At 36.2% G+C, this 24,423-nt stretch overlaps 1 protein-coding gene across 1 annotated transcript in view; it reads right to left on the reverse strand.

The window, feature by feature from the left end:
* Positions 1-21,788, reverse strand: part of LOC135226516 (prothoracicostatic peptides-like) — a 274,206-nt gene extending 252,418 nt beyond the window's left edge. Inside the window, exon 1 of the mRNA XM_064266134.1 lies at positions 21,433-21,788. The gene's annotated coding sequence lies outside the window, so the exon portion shown is untranslated. The remainder of the gene's footprint in view (positions 1-21,432) is intronic.
* Positions 21,789-24,423: the final 2,635 nt, after the last annotated feature.

Raw genomic sequence — 24,423 nt, forward strand, 5'->3', positions numbered from 1 at the left:
AACCATTTAAACTTTGTTTTCTTATGCTGAATTAAAATAACCTGTTTGAAAACAGTCAAAATTATTTTCAATACTTTTGCTTTTCATTTTCTTATTTATATTGCCTGCTTTCATGACAAAGCACTTGTTTTTTTTTTACATTACTCAATATCTTATGAAAAATATTCTCTCTATATTGAAAGACGTTTCGCACAGGAGAGGTGGAACATACGTACATCCTGCCTATGTGAACTCTCGAGAGAGACTGAGAGTTTCCATCCCTGTGACTGGCTTGTCAACAGGCCAATCAGGAGCGTCGTAAGGACTGGCCTAGACATCAGATGTACGGTTGGTGTGAATCTATCATAGTCTGACACAGCTACAGATACCTTGACACCTGATCAAAGCTATAATTCAAGGGCGCGGACACGGGCAGTACATGGAAATGGAGGAATTTTGTATAAGAGATATCGGGAAGGATCGTGTCGGGAAATTACAGAAATTTCCCGCGTACAGTTGGACAAATCGCACCAAGAAATAAGCGAATATGTTTGAAGGGGAGACGAAACGTCCTAGGAAATGTATAAGACATTTAAGTGAATAAATCAGTAAATATAAGGAATTAAAACTGAATCATAAAAAGATTCATTACTATTTTAAGGACACTAACGAAAAGTTAAATAAGTAACATATTTAAGTGAACAAATAAGTAGGTGTAAGGAATTGAAACTGAATCATAAAAAATTGCATTACTATTTTAAGGATACAAATGAAAATTTAAATAAGTAAGATATCTTAGTGAATAAATAAGTAGATATAAGGAATTAAAACTGAATAATAAAAAATGCATTACTATTTTAAAGACACTAATGAAAATTTAAATAAGTAACATTTAAAAGTGAATAAATAAGTAGGGGTCAGGAATTAAAACTGAATTATAAAAAAAATGCAATACTATTTTGAGGATACTAATGAAAATTTAAATACAAAAAATTAAACAACAACCACAATTTTAAAAATGCAATAATAAACAGTTCCTGGAGAAAATAGGAAAATCAGCGAATTAAATGGTACAAAAATACATAAAAAACGTGTATTACTAATGCAAGGGCACTGAAAAAATAATAGAAAAAAAAATAGCTTTAAATATTATAAAAAAAAAAAATATTTAAAGGGACAGTAAAGCATTAAAGCATCGCAGGATTACTCAAGAAATCTCAGGATTCTCTAAACAGCTCTGCCTCCAGAACTGTTCGTTTGTTTGTGTTTGTTTGTGTGGTGTTTTGACGTTGCATGGAACCAGTGGTTGTTATTCAGCAACGGCTTTGACGTGACTTCCGAACCACGTCGAGAGTGAACTTCTACTATCACCAGAAATACACACCTCTGACACTCCTTAGTGGAATGCCCGAGAATCGAACTCGCGGCCACCGAGGTGGCAGGCCAAGACCATACCGATCACGCCACAGGCGCTAAAAGGAAGGTTTGTGGAGGAAGACGCGGAACGTTATTTTTATATAACTGATTTATGATTCATTTTATTCTAATTCCCATTTGTTTAATTTGAATTTCCATTTGTTTTAGATGGATTCCCATTTGTTTTATTCGAATTCCCATTTGTTTTAGCTGAATTCCCATTTGTTTTAGAGGGATTCCATTTGTTTTAGATGGATTCCCATTTGTTTTATTCGAATTCCCATTTGTTTTAGCTGAATTCCCATTTGTTTTAGAGGGATTCCATTTGTTTTAGATGGATTCCCATTTCTTTAGTTGAATTCCCATTTGTTTTAGTTGAATTCCCATTTATTTTATTCGAATTCCCATTTGTTTTATTTGAATTCCCATTTGTTATAAATGAATTCTCATTTGCTTTATTCGAATTCCCATTTGTTTTATTTGAATTCCCATTTGTTTTATTTGAATTCCTTTTTGTTTCAGTTCAATTCCCATTTGTTTTTAGTTCAATTCCCATTTGTTTCACTCGAATTCCCATTTATCTTAGTGTTTTGGCATCGATACATTGTCACATTTTTCCAAAGAATACATAAGTGACTTGTATATAATTGAATATTATTATTTATACATATACATATATAGATACATATATATAAATATATATACATGTGTATGGTGTGTTTATATATGCTGTATGCTTAATAGGTTGTAAATGTAAGAAATTCGTGAACTATAAAAGCCAAAATAGAAAACCGAGAAAAACCAGACCGCAAGAAGGCAAGCAAGCAATATATATATGATCACTTACACATACACTACATATATATACTTATTTATATATTATACACACACACATATATATGTGTATAAATACACACACTGAGACAGATGGATAGATACATGAATGATCAGTTGCCAAGTGTTTCAAAGCCTCTTGGTAAAGCTAATAATCCATTAGAAAATCCCATCGCACCGAAGCTCATTTACTAAAAGCGACTTAAGTTATCAGGATTCGTTACCGCAAGCCCCCGCCATCACGTGTTAGTTCCTGCAAAGAGATCGCTCACAGTTTATAAGCGGCAGGAATGCGGCAGAAGTTCCTCGTAGCTGATGGTAACGAGGAGGGCGATTGTCATCTCTCTCTCTCTCTCTCTCTCTCTCCTCTCTCTCTCTCTCTCTCTCTCGTCGTTTGAGGGGATTTGCTCGGGGGAACGAAGAGATTGGTAACGGGTCTCAGAAACCACTGGTTTTATCCGTGCGCGATGTTGAATTTGTTCGGGAATAATAATAATAATAATAATAATAATAATAATAATAATAATAGTAGTAGTAGTAGTAGTAGTTGGGAGCAATCAGTGCGCCTCACGTGGCGCACTGTAATCACTCCTAAAAACTGTTTCCGGCATCCCTTCGACCCTTCGCCGAATCCACTTTCAAAGCCTATTTTACTTTACCTCCGTTCCCACTTCCTTTTGCTCAATCAAGCTGTCCAACCACTCGATCATTCCTTTAGCTCCCTGACCTTCTTCTCCTTGACCTTTTCTCTTGCTGTCCAACTCCCTCCTTTCACTGTCCCAAGCGCCAATAATATCAGTTAGAGCGGAGGCCGAAAGAATGGGCTACGTGTACTATACATTCACCAGATCAAAATTGTGGAAATTCTCGAGAAACTGAATGTTCTTAAATAATCTAGATTCTCAAAACTCCTCTAAAATCATCTAGATTCTCAAACCTTCTCTTACATAACCTAGTAGATTCTCAAACCTCCTCTTAAATAATCTAGATTCTCAAACCTCTTCTTAAATAATCTAGATTCTCAAACCTCTTCTTAAATAATCTAGATTCTCAAACCTCCTCTTAAATAACCTAGTAGATTCTCAAACCTCCTCTTAAATAATCTAGATTCTCAAACCTCTTCTTAAATAATCTATATTCTCAAACCTTCTTCTAAATAATAATCTAGATTCCTCAAACCTGTCCTTTCTTAAATAACCTAGTAGATTCTCAAACCTTCCTCTTAAAAATAATCTAGATTCTCAACCTCTTCTTAACTAAATAATCTTTATCTTCTGAAACTTCCTTTCTTAAACGTAACTCTCGATTTCTCAAACCTCCTTTTAAATTCATCTAAGATTCTCAAACCTTATTCCTTCTTAAATAATCTAGATTCCTCGAAACCTCTTCTTAAACTTAAATTCTGATATTCTCAAACATTACCTTTCTTAAATAATCTCGATTCTCAAACCTTCTTCTTAAATAACTCTAGATTCTCAAACCTATTCTTAAAATAATTCTAGATTCTCAAACTCCTCCTAAAATCTCTACATTCTGCCAAATTTCTGCCCTTCTTTAAATGATCTAGACTCTCAAACCTCCTCTTAAATAACCTAGTAGATTCTCAAACCTCCTCTTAAATCATCTAGATTCTCAAACCTTCTCTTAAATAATCTAGATTCTCAAACCTCCTCTTAAATAATCGACATTCTCAAACCTCTTCTTAAATAATCTAGATTCTAAAACCTCCTCTTAAATAAGCTAGTAGATTCTCAAACCTCCTCTAAAATTAACTAGATTCTCAAACCTCCTCTTAAATGATCTAGTAGATTCTCAAACCTTCTCTTATATTATCTAGATTCTCAAACCTCCTCTTAAATGATCTAGTAGATCCTCAAACCTCCTCTTAAACAATCTAGATTCTAAAACCTCAAAAATAATAATCTGCCAAATATATTCCCGGGCAAATGAAAGATTCACGAGAGCAGTCTAATTTTAGAACATAAAAACTGCAATTTCTGGCAATAAAAGAGTACGTCGACGAATTTGAAACAATAGGAATTCTTCAACAAGCACGATTGCTTTTCACAACGAAGTGAAAAATATCTGTCTACTAAATAATACACGATGTAACAGGAAATCGTGAAAATATCTATGAATTAGTACTATGCAATACAAAAGTTTGTCTGGTGTTTTTACGTTGCATGGAACCAGTGGTTATTCAGCAACGGGACCAACGGCTTTTTACGTGACTTCTGAACCATGTCAAGAGTGAACCTCTATCACCAGAAATACACATCTCTCACAGCTCAATGAAATGTCCGAGAATCGAACTCGCGGCTACCGAGGTGGCAGGCCAAGACCATACCGATCACGCCACTGAGGCGCTCACAATATAAAAGGAAATCTTGAAAATAACTAAAATGATAGGCTATGTAATAGAAAATCGAAAAAATGTCACTAAAATAATACGCGCTATGTAATTGAAAATCAAGAAAACAATTGAAATAATAAAAACAGGAAATCGAGAAAATATCTATGAAATAATACACAATAAAACAGAAAATCTAGGAAATAACTAAAACGATACACTTTGTAACAGAAAATCTAGAAATGAACTAAAATTATGCACTTTCTAACAGAAAATTGCGAAAAAGTCTGAAATAATACACTACGTAACAGAGAATGCAAAAGAATATCTATGAAATGACACACGATGTTATTCTCAGCAGCAATCAGTCAATCAGTATGAGAGATCTGCTTGACTTCATTCCAAAGATCTGGGCGTCGCACCAGCTACGGTTACGGACTTGGATCAAAGGAAGAACAGAGTTTCAGGTGAAATTGTGTAACTTATATGGCTAAACCCTCCAGGGAATTGGGGAACTTCTCTGCAATATCCAATATTCCCCTTGGGTCTACAACGACTGCTTCCTAGGTTGGGATGAGGGTGGGGAGAGAAGTCTACTTGTTGAATAACATCGACTACAACAACAACAGCAACTACAACAACAACAACAACAACAACAACAACAATAATAATAATAATAATAATAATAATAATAATAATAATAATAATAATAATAATAATAATAATAATAAACTGACAATTCAAAGCCACAGTAGTGTTAAAATATATTATTGTACAATGCTAAAAATGATAAGTAGAGACTTTCAGATACAGCTCCGTATCCCTCTTCAGCAGGACTGAAGAGGGATACGGAGCAGTATCCGAAAGTATCTCCTTGTAATTTTTAGCATTGTATAATAATATATTTTAATATTACTGGGGTTTTTAATTGTCAATATTATAGCCTCGTTACGGAGGTTCCTTAGTTCAATAATAATAATAATGATAATAATAACAATAATAATAATAATAGATGAGACAGGATACAAATACCTGGGAATAATGGAAGGAGGGGATATAAAACACCAAGAGATGAAAGACACGATCAGGAAAGAATATATGCAGAGACTCAAGGCGATACTCAAGAGCAAATACGGACAGACTATACATAACACGGAAGGAAGGAGGGAGAGGCCTACTAAGTATAGAGGACTGCGTCAACATTGAGAACAGAGCACTGGGGCAATATCTGAAAACCAGTGAAGACGAGTGGCTAAATGAGGTGCATGGGAAAAGAAGGAAGGGACTAATAAAAGTAGACGAAGACCCAGAAATATACAGAGACAGGAGAATGACAGACAGAACAGAGGACTGGCACAACAAACCAATGCACGGACAATACATGAGACAGACTAAAGAACTAGCCAGCGATGACACATGGCAATGGCTACAGAGGGGGAGAGCTAAAGAAGGAAACTGAAGGAATGATAACAGCGGCATAAGATCAGGCCATAAGAACCAGATATGTTCAAAGAACGATAGACGGAAATAACATCTCTCCCATATGTAGGAAGTGCAATACGAAGAATGAAACCATAAAACACATAGGAAGCGAATGCCCGGCACTTGCACAGAACCAGTACAAAGAGAGGCATGATTCAGTGGCAAAAGCCCTCCACTGGAGCCTGTGCAAGAAACATCAGCTATCTTGCAGTAATAAGTGGTACAAGCACCAACCTGAGGGAGTGATAGAAAACGATCACGCAAAGATCCTCTGGGACTATGGTATCAGAACGGATAGGGTGATACGTGCAAACAGACCAGACATGACGTTGATTGACAAAGTCAAGAAGAAAGTATCCCTCATTGATGTCGCAATACCATGGGACACCAGAGTTGAAGAGAAAGAGAGGGAAAAAATGGATAAGTATCAAGATCTGAAAATAGAAATAAGAAGGATATGGGATATGCCAGTGGAAATCGTACCCATAATCATAGGAGCACTAGGCACGATCCCAAGATCCCTGAAAAGGAATCTAGAAAAACTAGAGGCTGAAGTAGCTTCAGGACTCATGCAGAAGAGTGTGATCCTAGAAACGGCACACATAGTAAGAAAAGTGATGGACTCCTAAGGAGGCAGGATGCAACCCAGAACCCCACACTATAAATACCACCCAGTCGAATTGGAGGACTGTGATAGAGCAAAAAAAAAAAAAAATAATAATAATAATAATAAAAGGAGCCTAAAAAACTAAATGCCGAAGTAACTCCAGGACTCCTGTAAAGGAGTGTGATCCTAGGAACAACGCACAGAGTAGGGATAAGTCGTAGACTCCTACAAGGAGGCAGGAAGGCATCCCTGACGCCCACGCTAGGAAAACCACCCCAGTCTCATAGGATGACTGTGACAAAAAAAAATAATCATAATGATAATAATAATAATAATACCCTGTTTACTAGGAATGGCTGCATCATTTAGGGTTTATTTCATAGGATCTTCTCAATTTTCCTTATAATTCTTTTCACTTCGACGTTAATACTGGCTAATAATTGGCCAATGTTCATATTTTTTGGGGAAAAATCATATACTTTAGCAGCGTATTCCCGGCTGTCTTCATTCTCTAAAACAAGAGAAAGTAGTGAAACAAGGAAGAGAAACTTGTAGTTGTTACCATCGTACTCTGTAAACTTATACAGCGTATTCATCAGAAATAATACTATCAGATTCCCAAGCCTGCTTTCCTCTCCAAGAAAGACGAACATCGCGGGGCGTGTTACTGGCAGAATGCAGAAACCCAGAAAAAATCAATTATCAGAAAAATAGAGAAAACGCTATACAAAACTGAATGCTGTCACTCTCAACACCACGTGTTTAAAAGAGGGTATTTTACTTATTTATAATAATAATTAATAATAATAATAATAATAATAATAATAATAATAATAATAATAATAATAATAATAGGATCCAACGGTACCTAAACAGGATAAGGGATACCAACAAAACAAACTATTCGGAAACAAACAGAAAAGACTATACAGCGAACTAATAGGGGAAGACAACCGCCAAGAAATTCCTGAGGCCGAACCAAGTAAGAGACTGGGAAAACATATGGAGCAATCCGATATAACACAACAAACATGCAACATGGCTCCAGGAAGTATAAAACAAAGATTCACTGAGATCAAGACAGACACAGTCAGACACCAACTAAAGAAAATACCCAACTAGAAAGCCCCAGGTCCCGATGAAGTCCATGGGAACTGGCTCAAAAACTTCAAGGCTCTACACCCACGAATAGCAGAACAACTCCAGCATTGTATCTCAAGTCACCATGCACCCAAATGGATGACCACAGGAAGAACATCCTTAGTACAAAAAGACAAGAGTAAGGGAAATATAGCCAGTAACTACAGGCCTATCACCTGCCTACCAATAATGTGGAAGTTACTAACAGGTATCATCAGTGAAAGGCTATACAACTACCTAGAGGATACAAACACCATCCCCAACCAACAGAAAGGCTGCAGAAGGAAGTGTAGGGGCACAAAAAACCAGCTCCTGATAGACAAAATGGTAATGAAGAACAACAGGAAAAGGAAAACCAACCTAAGCATGGCATGGATAGACAATAAGAAAGCCTTCGACATGATACCACACACATGGCTAATAGAATGCCTGAAAATATATGGGGCAGAGGAAAACACCATCAGCTTCCTCAAAAATACAATGCGCAACTGGAATACAATACTTACAAGCTCTGGAATAAGACTAGCAGAGGTTAATATCAGGAGAGGGATATTCCAGGGCGACTCAAAGTCCCCACTATTCATCGTAGTAGCCATGATTCCCATGACAAAAGTACTGCAGAAGATGGATGCTGGGTACCAACTCAATAAAAGAGGCAACAGAATTAACCATCTGATGTTCATGGACGACATCAAGCTGTATGGTAAGAGCATTAAGGAAATAGATACCCTAATCCAGACTGTCAGGATTGTATCTGGGGACATCAGGATGGAGTTTGGAATAGAAAATGTCCCTTAGTCAACATACAAAAGGGCAAAGCAACAAGGACTGAAGGGATAAAGCTACCAGATGGGAACAACATCAAACACATCGATGAGACTGGATACAAATGCCTGGGAATAATGGAAGGAGGGGATATAAAACACCAAGAGATGAAGGACACGATCAGGAAAGAATATATGCAGAGACTCAAGGCGATACTCAAGTCAAAACTCAACGGCGGAAATATGATAAAAGCCATAAACACATGGGCAGTGCCAGTAATCAGATACAGCGCAGGAATAGTAGAATGGACGAAGGCAGAACTCCGCACATAGACCAGAAAATGAGGAAACATATGACAATACACAAAGCATTACACCCAAGAGCAAATACGGACAGACTATACATAACACGAAAGGAAGGAGGGAGGGGACTACTAAGCATAGAGGACTGCGTCAACATCGAGAACAGAGCACTGGGGCAATATATGAAAACCAGTGAAGACGAGTGGCTCAAGAGTGCATGGGAAGAAGGACTGATAAAATAAGACCCACAAATATAGAGACAGGAGAATAACAAGCAGAACAGAGGACAGGCACAACAAACCAATGCACGGACAATAGAGAACATGAGGCAAACTAAAGAACTAGCCAGCGATTACACGTGGCAATGGCTACTAAGGGGAGAGCTCAAGAAGGAAACTGAAGGAATGTTAGCAGCGGCATAAGATCAGGCCCTAAGAACCAGATATGTCCAAAGAACGATAGACGGAAATAACATCTCTCCCATATGTAGGAAGTGCAATACGAAAAATGAAACCATAAACCACATAGCAAGCGAATGTCCGGCACTTGCACAGAACCATTACAAAAAGAGGCATGATTCAGTGGCAAAAGCCATCCACTAGAGCCTGTGCAAGAAACACCAGCTACCTTGCAGTAATAAGTGGTACGAGCACCAACCTGATGGAGTGATAGAAAACGATCAGGCAAAGATCCTCTGGGACTATGGTATTAGAAGAGATAGGGTGATATGTGCAAATAGACCAGACGTGACGTTGATTGACAAAACCAAGAAGAAAAAATGGATAAGTATCAAGACCTGAAAATAGAAATAAGAAGGATATGGGATATGCCAGTGGAAATTGTACCCATAATCATAGGAACACTAGGCACGATCTCAAGATCCCTGAAAAGGAATCTGGAAAAACTAGAGGCTGAAGTAGCTCCAGGACTCATGCAGAAGAGTGTGATCCTAGAAACGGCGCACATAGTAAGAAGAGTGATACTCCTAAGGAGGCAGGATGCAACCCGGAACCCCACACTATAAATACCACTCAGTCGAACTGGAGGACAGTGATAGACACACACACAAAAAAAAAAAAAAAAAAAAAAAAAAAAAATAATAATAATAATAATAATAATAATAATAATAATAATAATAACTAATAATAATAACTAATAATAACTAATAATATTATGCTGGAAGTAGACCGTCTTTTAAACATGTTTTATTAAAAGTAATTGCTGCCTCAGCTACATTAATTAATGCAGCTGTGGCAGCAATTACTTTTAATAAAAAGAATAATAAAATAATATTAATTTAGATTTAAATCTCAATTTTCTTTTAAAAGGTGGCTATTGATGATTTTCTTTTTCTTTTTTAATAATTCCCGGCAACAATCAATCTCTACGGCTTATATTTGACCTTACGAGTTGAAAGAATTTCTCCATACTTTTAATAATTCCCGGGAATAATCAACCTCTACGACTTATAAATGCCCTTGCGTGTTGCAAGAAGAATTTTTTATTCGTGAAATAACTCCATTACCATCTTGACGTAAATTAGCTACGCCAGATATGTTTCTCCTGCCCAGATGACATTATTTGTCACGAACATCTCTTTAATCACATGTACACAGTCTGCGGTAAAAGAATTAATTGCTTCATCAGCACACGAATAATCTCATCAACATCACGTCAGATCATTTACTTATGCTGCATCGACATACCTACCCTTTAACACACACAATTCAAAGTACATTGACATACCTACCCTTCAACACACACACACACACACACACACAATTCAAAGTACATGACATAACTACCCTTTATCACACACAATTCAAAGTACATGACATACCTGCCCTTTAACACACACGATTCAATTTTCTTAAAATTGCATCGTTACACTGAAAGAGCCTGCGTCAATATATAATTTTTTTAGTTATGCATTCCATTAACATGGCGTCAGCACATTTATAAAGTTGCGCCAACCAACGTCGCTTCGAAACAACGAGTCATCAACATGATGTCGAGATGCGTACGAAAGCGGCACCATGCAAGTTTGTCCACTTTCCGACCTCATATTCTTCTGCTTGTTTGTTTGTTTATTTGTATGGTGTTTTTACGTTGCATGGAACCAGTGGTTATTCAGCAACGGGACCAACGGCTTGACGTGACTTCCGAACCACGTCGAGAGTGAATTTCTATCACCAGAAATACACATCTCTAACTCCTCAATGGAATGCCCGGGAATCGAACTCGCGGCCACCGAGGTGGTAGGCCAAGCCCATACTGATCACGCCACTGAGGCGCTTATATTCTTCTGTTGCTCTTCTAGAATTCATCTTTGACAAGAAAGAAAGTTATTCGAAAGAAATATATCGAAAGAGAAAGGTATTTTCCATGCACCACACTGTAAACTAAAAAAAAAAAAAACTCACATAAATTTTTTGCGCCACCCTGTATAACAAATGGTCACCGAATGAGTGTGTGATTACAAATGGAGTTTCTGAATAGCTAAAGGACACGTCAGTTGCAAATGCAATGGAAAGCAACCCGGCTTTGTTGCAGATGAATGCCAATCAGGGCCGGCTGATAATTTATCAGAATTGGGATGGACGACGAATTTGTGCGGTCATTCAGACATTCCCTTCCCCCCCCCCCCCCTAGAGAGAGAGAGAGAGACCGACCCGAGAGATGAGAGAGAGAGAGAGAGAGAGAGAGAGACGAGAGAGAGAGAGAGAGAGAGATGCGGGGGGTGTGGAATTTTACTGCATGAATGATTTGAAAATGAATATTTATGTGCATATACGTGTGTATACATGTATATACTATATACAATATGAAAGAGAGAGAGAGAGAGAGAGAGAGAGAGAGAGAGAGAGAGAGAGAGAACTTTTAAATGTAAGGACGATTCATGACAATGAGCCCATATACAGACAGACAGACGCAGACAGAAAATTGAGACATTTCCATCCTCGTGGCTCCAGCACCCATCGTACCTAAAATCAAGTAGGATTAAAAGCACTGAGGTTCAACGATCACACTCACCTCGAACAACAAAAGGAGAGGATGGAATTCGCTCCCACATTCTACTGAATTACACCAAGAGACCAATAAGAACTTCCTTAACAGCTCATCATGTACAGGTAATCATCTTCTGGGGACAATTGCGAAAAGTATTTAGTTTGTTTGTTAATAAGGTGTTATTATGTTACATGGAACCAGAGGTTATTCAGCAACGGGACTAACGGCTTTACGTGACTTCCGAACCCCGTCGAGAATGAACGTCATTCACCAGAAAAACACATTTCCAACTACTCAGTAGAACACCCGAGAATCGAACTCGCGGCCACCGAGGTGTGGCAGGCCAAGACCATACCAATCACGCCACTGAGGCGCTGAAAGGTGTTTCGTAAATTGCGTAGCAAAAGTAGGCAGGTGGAAAGAAGGCAAGAGACAGCGACGGGAACTAAGAAGTATCGGGGAACACAGAACTAATGGAAAAACAATCGCTCATCGACACATTCATATGAGTGGGGGAGAGAACATTCCCTGCAAGACTTGCTGATGGAGACGACCTCCTTGGAAGGTATGTATGTATGTATGTATGTATGTATGTCCAGTCCATAGCAAATCCTTGGGACGGTATCACGTAGTTAGCCATTGTTTTGTAATAATTACCTAACATAAGCGCTTCTATGGAATAAAAATTAAAAGAAAAATTATAATCAAGTGTAAAATCCTCGGTGAATTGCATCTAGCAGAAATAAAATTCATAAATACTGTACAAAATTCTTGTCACGATATAAGCCAAACTATGAACGGTTCGCTGTAACAGAAGAGAATAAGAGTATATTTCTTTGACAACAAAAGACGCACCGAGCGCTTGTGCGCTTAAACGAAATCCACATCATTTGCATATTCCATCATTGAAAACAGGCGAATTTTGCCCACGACATCCAAGCGTATACATTTTGGCATCAATAATAGCCAAGCCAAGCGAATTTTGAAATCAATAATAGCCAAAACAAGCGCATTTTGCCCTCAACAAAAGCCAAACCAAGCAACGCACGCGTCGGAACAGAAACCAAGCAAGTGTACCACATTTGTCATCAACGAAGCAGGGGACGACAAAGTGTAGGTATGCATTTTGCCCTCAACAAAAGCCAAACCAAGCAACGAAAGCCAGACTACAAAATGTAGGTATGCATTTTCGCCTCAACAAACGCTGAAACAAAGAGCATTTTGTCCTCAAAATCCCAACCAAACGTACACTTTTTCTACAAAACCCAAAATGAGGCGTATTTCGTCCTCAGGAAAAGCCTAACAAAGTGTAAACATTTTCGCTTCTATAAAACCAAAAATAAGGTGTATTTCGTCCTCAACAAAAGCCTAACAAAGTGTACAACATTTTCGCCACAACAAACCCCAAAACTAAGCGTATTTCATCCTCGACAAAATCCAAACCGAGCGTATACATATTGTCCTCCACAAAACCCCCCAAAACAAGCGCCTACTGACTTCAACAAAAGCCACACCAGGCTTTAGAAATCCGACGCCTCTACCCAACCTAGTATTCCCAATCTTCCTCTTCCTCTTCTTCTTCTTCTTCTTCTTCCAACCCTCAAACACGGCTCTAGGACCTTAAAACTTTCGATAACTCTGGAAACGTCTTACTCCGTGGTTTCCTTTTTGTAGCACCATCTGGTGTTGAATTTATGCTGCCGAGGCTGCGGCCTTCTAGTCTATGTATGGCAAATAGGAAGTCGAATAGGAGGGCGAAAGATCAACCTATTCTGTGGATCCTGCGGTCGACGCTATTTTAGTATTAAGGGCTGATTTTTTTCCTTCTTTTCAAAGAGACTCCAGATAAAAGTAGGTTGTGATCTGGACGGTGAGTTTTTAAGGAAAGTTCGGGAGGAAGATTTTCTTTCGAATTTTCAGATACGCAAACAATTTTTAAATAAACACACACACCCGCGCGCACACAAATATACATATATATATAATATATATATATATATATAATATATATATATATATTATATAATATATATATATACTCATTAAGCTACAAATGCCCTTCTAATTCGCTCTCGTGGCAGCTGAGTGGTTAAAGGCGCTTCACTGTACGTCCTGATTTATGGGTTCCTTCAGTTAACATATATGAAAATATATTAATTCTGAGGGAGAGTGAATTAGATATTAAAGGACATCTGTAGCTTAATGCGTATTTATGAATCACGGTGATGTGATCAGACCCAATAAATAAATAAATATATATATATATATATATATATATATATATATATATATATATATATATATATATATATGTATATATATAATATATATAAATATGTATATATATATATATATATATATATATATATATATATCACAGCGCACCACACATGCGTTAAAGAGAGAGAGAGAGAGAGAGAGAGAGAGAGAGGGGGGGGGGCCAGGCAGCAACAACAGCCGACAGCCTTGGTAAGTCAGAGGTCAAAACAAACCGCCCACAGACGCCCACATGGGCTGCTGAACAATCCACCAAAGATTCTCTCGACCATATGATTCTCATCTAGGGATTCTCCTACCACCAAGGATTCTCAACTTTAAGGTCGTTGCAAGTAGCACCCCAAACTATGTGGGACGCCTTGCAAGTTACAAGTTACTAAATCCCTCACGCAACAATATCACTTCTCCTGCCTCTGCAGCTGCATTTAGAAATGTTCCGTCTTTTCTGTAGGTTGGTTTATTTTAAAAATCTTACGCTTCTAATGTTCCCTAGCACGGATTAAAGGTGTATTAATTGATTGATATGTTCACATGAAACCGAAGACAGAGTATTTGGCGTTAAACCAAAGCTTTTTGCCCTATAAAAATCATGGGCTAAGTATAGCCGGTTCACTTAAGGTATATTCTTGGATGAGCCCTATGCCTACGAGACGTTTGTTTGGCGGCCACTGATTGGCTGGGAGCTGCCTACTCCCGGTACGAGCCAATCACCTGTCGCCAAACAAAAGTCTCGTAAGCATAAGGCTCATCCAAGAATATACCTCAAGTGAACCAGCTATTGTCATGTACTACAAGAGACCGCCAAATCGAGTTTTCGTCTCCCAAACGAGACCACCACTAGCTTAAGTGGTATCGTAGAAGAGGCAACAGGTAACAACAAAACCTGAAAACAGAGTGTACAAGCATAAACCTCAGAGGTCTGGTGCAAGCAGCAACGCCGTGACATGACAACCCAAATACCAGCAGAGTAATGTGAGGAAATACGGTAACTGAAGCATGAAGGCCATTTCTATTATCGCTTAATTTCTATTTTCTTTTTTTAAGGGTCTAAATAGGATGAAAGAGGGAGAGTGGAAAGCGAGTAAGCACGATTGAGGCTTAATACTCTTGACACGTTTATCATTAAATTGATGAGTCGAGCTTCCGCCAAAATAGAATTGCGAGCAGTCAAGAGCACAGTGAGTCGTACATGAAAAGTAGCCATATATATATATATATATATATATATATATATATATATATATATATATATATATATATATATATATATATATATATATAAGAAATTCGGGTAACATATATGAAAATTTAATATCTAATTCGCTCTACCTCGGAATTAATATATTTTCATATGTTAACCGAATGGGAATTTTTTAGTCGATAAGAAATTCGGGTAAGATATATGAAAATATATTAATTCCGAAGTAGAGCGAATTAGATATTAAAGGACATTTGTAGCTAGATGTATATATATATATATATGAATCACGAGAGAGAGAGAGAGAGAGAGAGAGAGAGAGAGAGAGAGAGAGAGAGAGAGAGAGAGAGAGAGAGAGAGAGAGAGAGAGAGAGAGAGAGAAACTTCTCCCCCCCTCCCCCACAAGTAAAACAGCTCCTTGCAAACCGAAACACCTGTTATCAACGAAACTATATACTTCTTCAAGTACATCTAAGCGCCTGATTAGATCAATAGCTTCTCCACATCAGGATTCAGAGCACGTCTTGAAACTGCTGGAAGAGGGGGACGGGGTAAGGTTTATCTTGTAGTTTGATTTCTCTTGTTCTCTGATTTCTCTTGCTCTCTGATTTCTATTGTTCTCTCATTTCTCCTCTTCCCTGATTTATCTTGTATGGGTTGTCCGTCTTAGAATTTATTCACAATGTTGTTTTTGTTATCTTTATTTCTAAAGTGGTTTCTTTTGTTTTTTTCATTTTATTCATTCCATTTCCTTAGTTGTCTGATTTCACTTGTTTTCATTTTACTCACGTGGTTTTTCTTTTGTGATTTGACTTCGCTCACGTGATATCTTTTGTTATTTGAATTACCATATTTGTGTGATGTCTCTCACGTATTGGCTCTTATTTCCCTGTGACCTTCAGTCTCATACTTTCTCACTACGCGATTTCTCTTGTTATTTGATTTCAATTGTCTTCTGACCTCTGCTGCTACCGCTGACGCGGCCTCTCTCTCTCTCTCTCTCTCTCTCTCTCTCTCTCTCTCTTTGTCTCTTGCCATCTGGCTCTATATTGTGCCTCTTTTCACATGACTGCTCTTGTCAAAGACGAACACTGCCCCGTTCGAAAGGGACGGAGAGCGCGGTAGAAGGGTGACGACACGCTTTCGCACGGAAATGTTGAATGGCGATGTCCCAAGGCTTCGTTGGAGAGAGAGAGAGAGAGAGAGAGAGAGAGAGAGAGAGAGAGAGAGAGAGAGAGAGAGAGAGAGAGAGCAAAGAAAATGCAGAGGAGTCAAGATGACAACATACATGAACGGGGAGAGAGAGAGAGACAGAGAGATTATATACTTATATACGGCAAAACATTGCAGTGAATGAATCAGAAGTCGTAAATGTTCAGTAATTTCCATATAAGTAAACAACAATCGAAATTATTCCAGGAAGGTACTTAAAATGAAGTGAAAGTTTTTTTTCCATCGAACTATAACTGCTAAAAAGCATCTCAAAAATATTCATTAAATGTTCTGGAGTTTGAAAAAATAAAAATGAAAGTTAAAAAATTCCAAATAAAGAGCAAAAAATGATTATATAAAATTTTTTTATCTTATTTTGCAAGAACAATGTTTTTTCTCTCATCCTTACCTAGCTAAACACTCAAAACTCGAATGTTCACCTCATGGGCCAACTGTAAAAGTCAAGTTACGATAACTAATTTTAAGTTTCCTGCCTGGTTTTAAGCACAAAGGTATCCATTGCTAAACAGGGTAAGAAACGTTCCTTAATTTTCATAAAATATTGTCCATTATTCAAAGAAAAATCTATATATTTATCAGTTTATAAATTCATCCCTTATAATCATCAAACAGTAATCTTTTACCCTTCATATAATGAATTACCCTTATTAACGAATGAATTCCATATGACTCAGAGAGGAAATTTTCTTTCATCTTTTATATTCATTTCTATAGATTTCTTATACACCTGTCAAACCCATCCGTAATATTTCACATCCTCTCACATCCTTTGCAAACTACAGAATTCCCCTCTAAATTCATACCTTATCATATCCCACCTTATCGCTAAATTCTTCTTATTTTCCTATGAATTAAATTCCCGATCTCTATGAATCCGCCGCTTATTATATCTCACTCGCCTTCATATTTATCGCTAAATATTTATAATTTTCCTACGAATTAAATTCCTAAATTATTTCTATGAATTCAACGCTAACCATATCCCACTTCCCTTCACATTAATCGCTAAATATTTCTCATTTTCCTACGAAATTAATTCCTAAATGATTCCTAGGATTTCGCCCCTCATAATATCCTATTTCCCTTCACAGTTATCGCTAAATATTTCACATTTTCCTACGAAATGAATTCCTAAATGATTCCTAGGATTTCGCCTCTTATATCCTATTTCCCTTCATAATTAAAGCGATAAATACGTCCCGTTTTCCTATGAATTGAATCCTTAAATAACTCTCCCATTCTTATGAACTCAAATCCCGTGTCGTTGGGAATTCATTCCGATTAAGATGTAGTTGCTGGAATTGTATTTCAACTGTGTTCATTGTGTTTGGAGTTGTCGCTGAACTTTTCATGTCAGTTTGCTTTCTTGTTATGGAGTTGGGAATTCATTGGAATTGCAGGTTCTCAGGACCGACGAATCCAGGAATGAAATTCTTGTAATGCGAGTAGAAGGTATATCATTACAGGAATTCCTGAATGAGAACTGGTAATGATTATGCCATGCCGAGAGTAGTCGAACTAATTACAATTATATATCTATCTATATATCTATCTATACTTATCATCTATCTATATATATATATATATATATATATTATATATAATTATATTACATAAACACAAATGTATAATATATAAGAAATGTAAATATATAATAAAGCATACATAATAATTTACACATCGCTAAACGCTTCGTTTTTTAAGTAATTTTCGTTTAAAACTAAAAATAAAGTGCACTTAAACTGCCATGAAAAAAAACGTGAATATTAAACTCACAAATCCGTATAACTTTAAGAACACGAAGAGTGAACAGAAAATAAATCTGTGGGAACTAGGCCAAAAATGGATTACATGTTTCAAACACACACACACACAGATATATAAATAGATTTAATTATTTTTCGGTGTTAGAGATTTAAATGGTTTTCTGTAAATGCTTAATATCATAAAAATTCGTCCTGTACAGAACACCACGTCGTGCTATCTTTTAGTTAGAGTTAAAAGACTGTTGACGAGACATGATGTATAACAAGCGAACGCTCCTGTCGGTTAGTTACAAATATATTATACTTATAAATATGAGGACTTCATTTGTTGGGATTAAAAATTTTACTTTAATTAAAAATATGCAAACTCCAATTGTTGTAGTTATACATATTCAAACCCCAGTTGATGTAGTTACAACAAATATGCAAAATCTCGTTGTTCTAGTTAAATTACATTGTAGTCACAAAAGTGCAAATTCCGGTTATCTTAGTTGCAAATATACAATCGTATACACCGCCCATTCGCTCATACACTAACACACAAATATGTATTCAAATATGTATAAATCTGAACTTAAAACAATACAAAAAGTACCATAATCTTGACCAACCCTGAAACCTTTCTGTAAGAAATAACCGGCAACTCGATAAAAAAAAAATTAGCGTTAACTTTATCATACTTTAACATTTAATTTTTGAGTTAATCGAGGTAGTAAGATACTTAGAATCGAGGACATATAATGTGAGATTTATTTTTTTAAAAATCACGCTGTATCGGAAAAAAGTTTTAAAAATTTATTACAAAAAGAGCACACGTGAAATATTACACAAAATTCAAAAGGACGAGAAAATCAATTAGAAAAGGTGATAAAACTGAATTGATTGGAAAATATGAGTAAGAAAGAAGAAAATGAGTTATATATTGAGCAAAGATATTTACATGGATAGGCAGAGAATATAATCAAAAGAGAAACATTCAAAATTACGGAAAGAGCAGAGATGAAGGTGAGAAATGTCTACAATCTGGAACGAAATTTGCTACCAATATTCTCCACACACTAAATCTTGAAATACTCAGGCTTTTTGGATTGAAATGAACATAAATTGGATAGGAAAATATATTGCACAACAAAACTAAATCTAGAGGCATAATTAATGCACGGGCCCGTAAATCTTTCAGATATCCATAAATATATCTGAATGTGTATTTGGCTCCTTATAGTGAATATGAATTATAATGAATATAATAGATATATGTAACGATAATAAATGTTAAAAGAAAATATACTGTTTTTATTCAGCATTACTCCAATCTAATAGAGAATGATTCCACAAATAAATCAAAACTGATCACAGTAGCAATCATGCCTTTACGAAGGAATTGTGGAAGAACTGCCGTGCAGAAAACTTCCATGATGCAGTATATTAGAAGTCACGCGCTTGTACCAACGGACAATCAGCAGCACGTCAAAATAGAAATTTACACCCTTCCTCTCGAATATCTCTTTCACAATATATATATATATATATATATATATATATATATATATATATATATATATATATATATATATATATATATATATATATATATATATAATGTATCCAATTCTTTATACTTTTACGAGCACAGGCTCTGCGGTGAAAAGCTTATTCTAAATTTTAAGATTCGAGAAGTTGCAAGTATTGTGACTTTGCACTATTGTAAACACACGTGAGTATGTATACACACACACACGCACACACACACACACACACATATATATATATATATATATATATATATATATATATATATTATATATATACATATACTTATATATATATATATATATATATATATATATATATATATATATATAACCTTCCTTTAGATAAATCCTTAAAACAGTAAGCGATATAATGATCAGTTAGATGCTAAAATATTCGATAAAATCAATTCCTCAATTTTATAAACTCGTAAACTAATCAGGTTTGCCAGATCATGGCAGAATAAAGCAGAACGATCATTTACCTGATGAAATAAAGCTGGTGAAACAAATGAAAGGAAAAGAATTCTTGATCGTGGAAAATATGACTTTAATTCCTTCAAGTTAATCAAACTCAAAGTCAGGTCAGTCACCGAAGTTCGTTACGGAAATTTAGTGTTAATCGAGTTTTATGTTACGTAACGTTTGCATTCATCTCTTTCTAATTTATCGTTTATCTAACAGATTGCTTCAGGTATATTTATATATGTACATATATATGTTTACATTTGTAAGATGAGATGAATATTATCGAAATATGTAAAGTTTAAATTATAATGTTAAAAACTCATTTCAGAGGACAGCAGTTTCTCAAGTCTAGTCTTATGCCTTCTATTACCTTGACGAGGCATCGATTCCGTTATTCTAAAGTTGCCTTCATACAATTAACTTTCGCTAATTCCTTGAGTAAGTAAAGCTTTACAATCTAATCACAGTTCTACGGAAGAGGACAACAAATGAAATTCAAAACAGTTTAGATTTGTTAACGCAATGAATTTTAAAACATTTCAGATTTATAAAAGCGATGAAATTTAGGAAAGCTTTCGTTTAAAAACGAAAACTAGAAATGACGATTTCCCTACAGTCCGGGTTTTCGTGCAATCCCGTTTTTTTTTAAATTAAAAGTAGATATACTTCCGTTTATATATATTTAATACGTTATTACTTTGCCGGGTGCATTAAGGACACTAAATTTCTTCAAGAGTTCATTTTCTTTTAAAGATGCAAAAAAATCTTTTCAAGTCCAGTTTAAATAGCTAATATTCATCAGCGAAACTAACACAGTCCCCTCTTTCCCGTGAAACCACCTGGAAATCTTCAAAACACCTGTGAGCGACTTCGTAAGAAACGTTTTCCTTTTACAGAAAGCAGAGACTCTAAAATAAAATCCAATTGAAAATTTAAACTGTTATTCTTCAAGTATAAAAAAGCACAATAGCATCCGCTCCCTCCGCCACCAAAACACCTGGAGAAGTTCAAAACACCTGAAAAAGTCCCACCAAACACCTGTTAAAAGCTCGAAACACCTGGGAAAGTCGTACTCACGTGCGAGCGTCGGGAGAGGAGAGCAGCAGTACGGGTGCTGTTGGCCGCGTAAGGTGAGTGAGGCAGAGAGAGGTTTGCCAACAAAAATGATGGTTGAGGAGGCAGCCCCTTGCCGAGCGTGCGTGCTGTTGACAATGACCACCAACTTTCCCCAACTTTCTAGCCTCGGTGGGTGGGTGGGTGGTGGGCTACACACACGCACAAACACCTACCAGTCAAGACGCGTGGAGGGGGTTTGAAAAACGAGATGAGATCAACTCTACGGACCAAGCGCGCCGCGTTTCACTTACACGGTCCGGAGAGAGTGTTGGGGGGGCGGGTTTTGACTTTCCGTTCGGGTCGTAGCACAAACGGGCAGTGACGTATCGCCGAACTTGACCCTCCCTTTATAAGTCTCTCCCAAGATAGCTCCGCCCCCCTCGCCCCCACGTCATGAAATCTCGTCAACTGGATACCTACATTTCGATTACCCACCCACTTAATCCTGGCTTATTCCCACGGGCCGGCTAATGATGTTTAATTCTGGTGATACTAATCCTTTCGTGACAAACTGGTCTGAAGACCATTCTTCATGTGACTGAATCCTTTGAAGATCCTTCATTATTCTGTCCACTCTTTTCCGCGTCGTTGTGTCTCATTTGTGGTTACGGAAGACCAATATGGTTTGTGTATGTTTTTTTGTAAAAAAAATAAAAAAAACATTAAACGATAAAATTTCTTGTATATTTGTAGACAAGTATTGATGTTTACCAGGAATGTTCATACACACACATGCGCAGTATATTAACGCAGTTAATAAACTCACACTGTCGAATTTTGTCGATTACATTGTGTCTCATTCCTGGTTATGATTTGAAAGTAAGTTTGTTTTTATAAAACAAAAAAGGTAGTTTCTTGTATATTTGCACGGAGGTACTGATGTTTCAATATGCGTGTTCATACCCACGCACATATACGCAGGCGCAGTATATTAAAGCAGATAATACAGTGCTACATAAAGTATATTGAAATGCAACGTAAAAAAACGGCTGCATTGCTACGACGAGCAGTTACCCTAACGGGGTCAGTGACTTTAAATATGATTGATCGGCAACATTTTTTCGTGGCTAAACCGTTTTCTGTTGAATTCTCCTACTTTATTTTCTGTTGAGGCCACATTCTGGCCTCGTTATGACCCATAAACCATTAACACGTGACCTATTCTCTTGTTTCGGGATTCACGCTAACGCATTGCCCCTTGCATCAGACTGCTAGTTTCTTGCATGCTAGAGTGATGTTCACTTCTTCCTCTATACCTGTAGTTTTAGTTTACTTAAGCAGTCTCTCTCTCTCTCTCTCTCTCTCTCTCTCTCTCTCTCTCTCTCTCTCGTTTGTTTTTCTTTTCCTACACAGTTATATGGAAATTTCTTCTCTCTCTACTCTCTCTCTTGTTTCTTTATCACATCCAGTTTTGTCGAAACTTTGCTAACAGAAGTCATTTTGCTTGATTCACAGAAATGAGCGGTAATTACAAGAACAGAAAACAATTTTCTTAATTTCTGGGTAATAAAATATGGTAATATTTGTCCTCAAAAGTCCAAGCTAGTGGCATCGTTACCTACCCTTAGAATATTATTCTAGACAATATTATTCTAGATTTATATAAAAAAAAATTATACAAAAGTGTTTTTAAAAAAAGGAATATTATTCTAAACTTAAATAAAAAAAATATAAAAACAGAATTTTAAAAAAGGTACCATTAAGTGCAACAAAAAGTGAAAAATACATTTTTCAGATACACTAGGATTTTCTTTAAAATGAATCATGCCTAAAAAAAGTAAAATCGTTGGCGCCAAACATTTATGGAAAATGCTACAAGATATAAAAAACATATATTATTATATTTCTTGTAGCATTTATTTTCCCTCCACGTTTGCGCACAGCCTTTATTTTTTAGGCATGATTAATTGTAAGATGATCCTGGTATGTCTCATAAAAAATTATTTTTCACTTTTTAGTGCATTTTATTATAAGCCTTTTATATATATATATATATATATATATATATATATATAATATATATATATATCTATTAATATATATATATATCTATATATATAGGTATATATATATGTATATATATATAATATTTATATATATATTGGAGAGGTTACTGTAGGGTCACTAGAGGTCAATGCTGACCAACTGATCATGTAAAGTTGTATTGCAAGGGGGATTGAGTAATCATGCAAAATTTCTAGTTACAAGATTTTGACCAAGACAAACATACACAAAAGGAAGCTAAATAAAGGTTTAAAAAAAGCTGACTTCTGATGCACTACCATTTTGTTTTTAAATAAGAATTTTATCAGGGTGTTCACTCCATAACGCAACAGCACATTACCCTTTCAGTATAATTGCTGCTCTTCTGCTACTTATTTTTTCTAGTTTTCTTTACCTCTCTTAATCATCGCAAAGCAGAAGAGAGAAACAGAGAGAGAGCCGACCATAAACTTAAGTCATGTTTCCCTGCATCCAATTAGCAAATGCATCACAACTTATTACGAATTTGTTTTATGAGGCATAATAAAATATAGTCTAATTCATTAGTTTTTTTTTTTCATTGATAAGTACTTCAAAAATAACATTGTTGTGTTCTTCCATCCAGTCCATAAAGTATTGACACATGCAGAACTGATGCTTAATGTTTTCTGAATTGAGACAGATGGAAAATAACAAGGCAGAAACGTGAGAAGGAAATTTAGTAAGGAAACGAAGTCGATTTAACCAGAAGGAAAAATCACGGTTAAACGCAAATGACACGAAATTCAAAAATTTATATATATATATATACATCTATTTATATATTATATATATATATATATATATGATATTATCATATATATATACAGCAAAGTTAAACATTGTATCCGTGTTCTAATATGTTTGCTTGAAGCCCACTAAAATTTGGAAAAAATTGAAAGTTTTTATTTAAGCTTTCGGAGAGTACAT

The sequence above is a fragment of the Macrobrachium nipponense genome, chromosome 14, assembly GCF_015104395.2.
Source record: "Macrobrachium nipponense isolate FS-2020 chromosome 14, ASM1510439v2, whole genome shotgun sequence".
NCBI classification, from domain to species: domain Eukaryota; kingdom Metazoa; phylum Arthropoda; class Malacostraca; order Decapoda; family Palaemonidae; genus Macrobrachium; species Macrobrachium nipponense.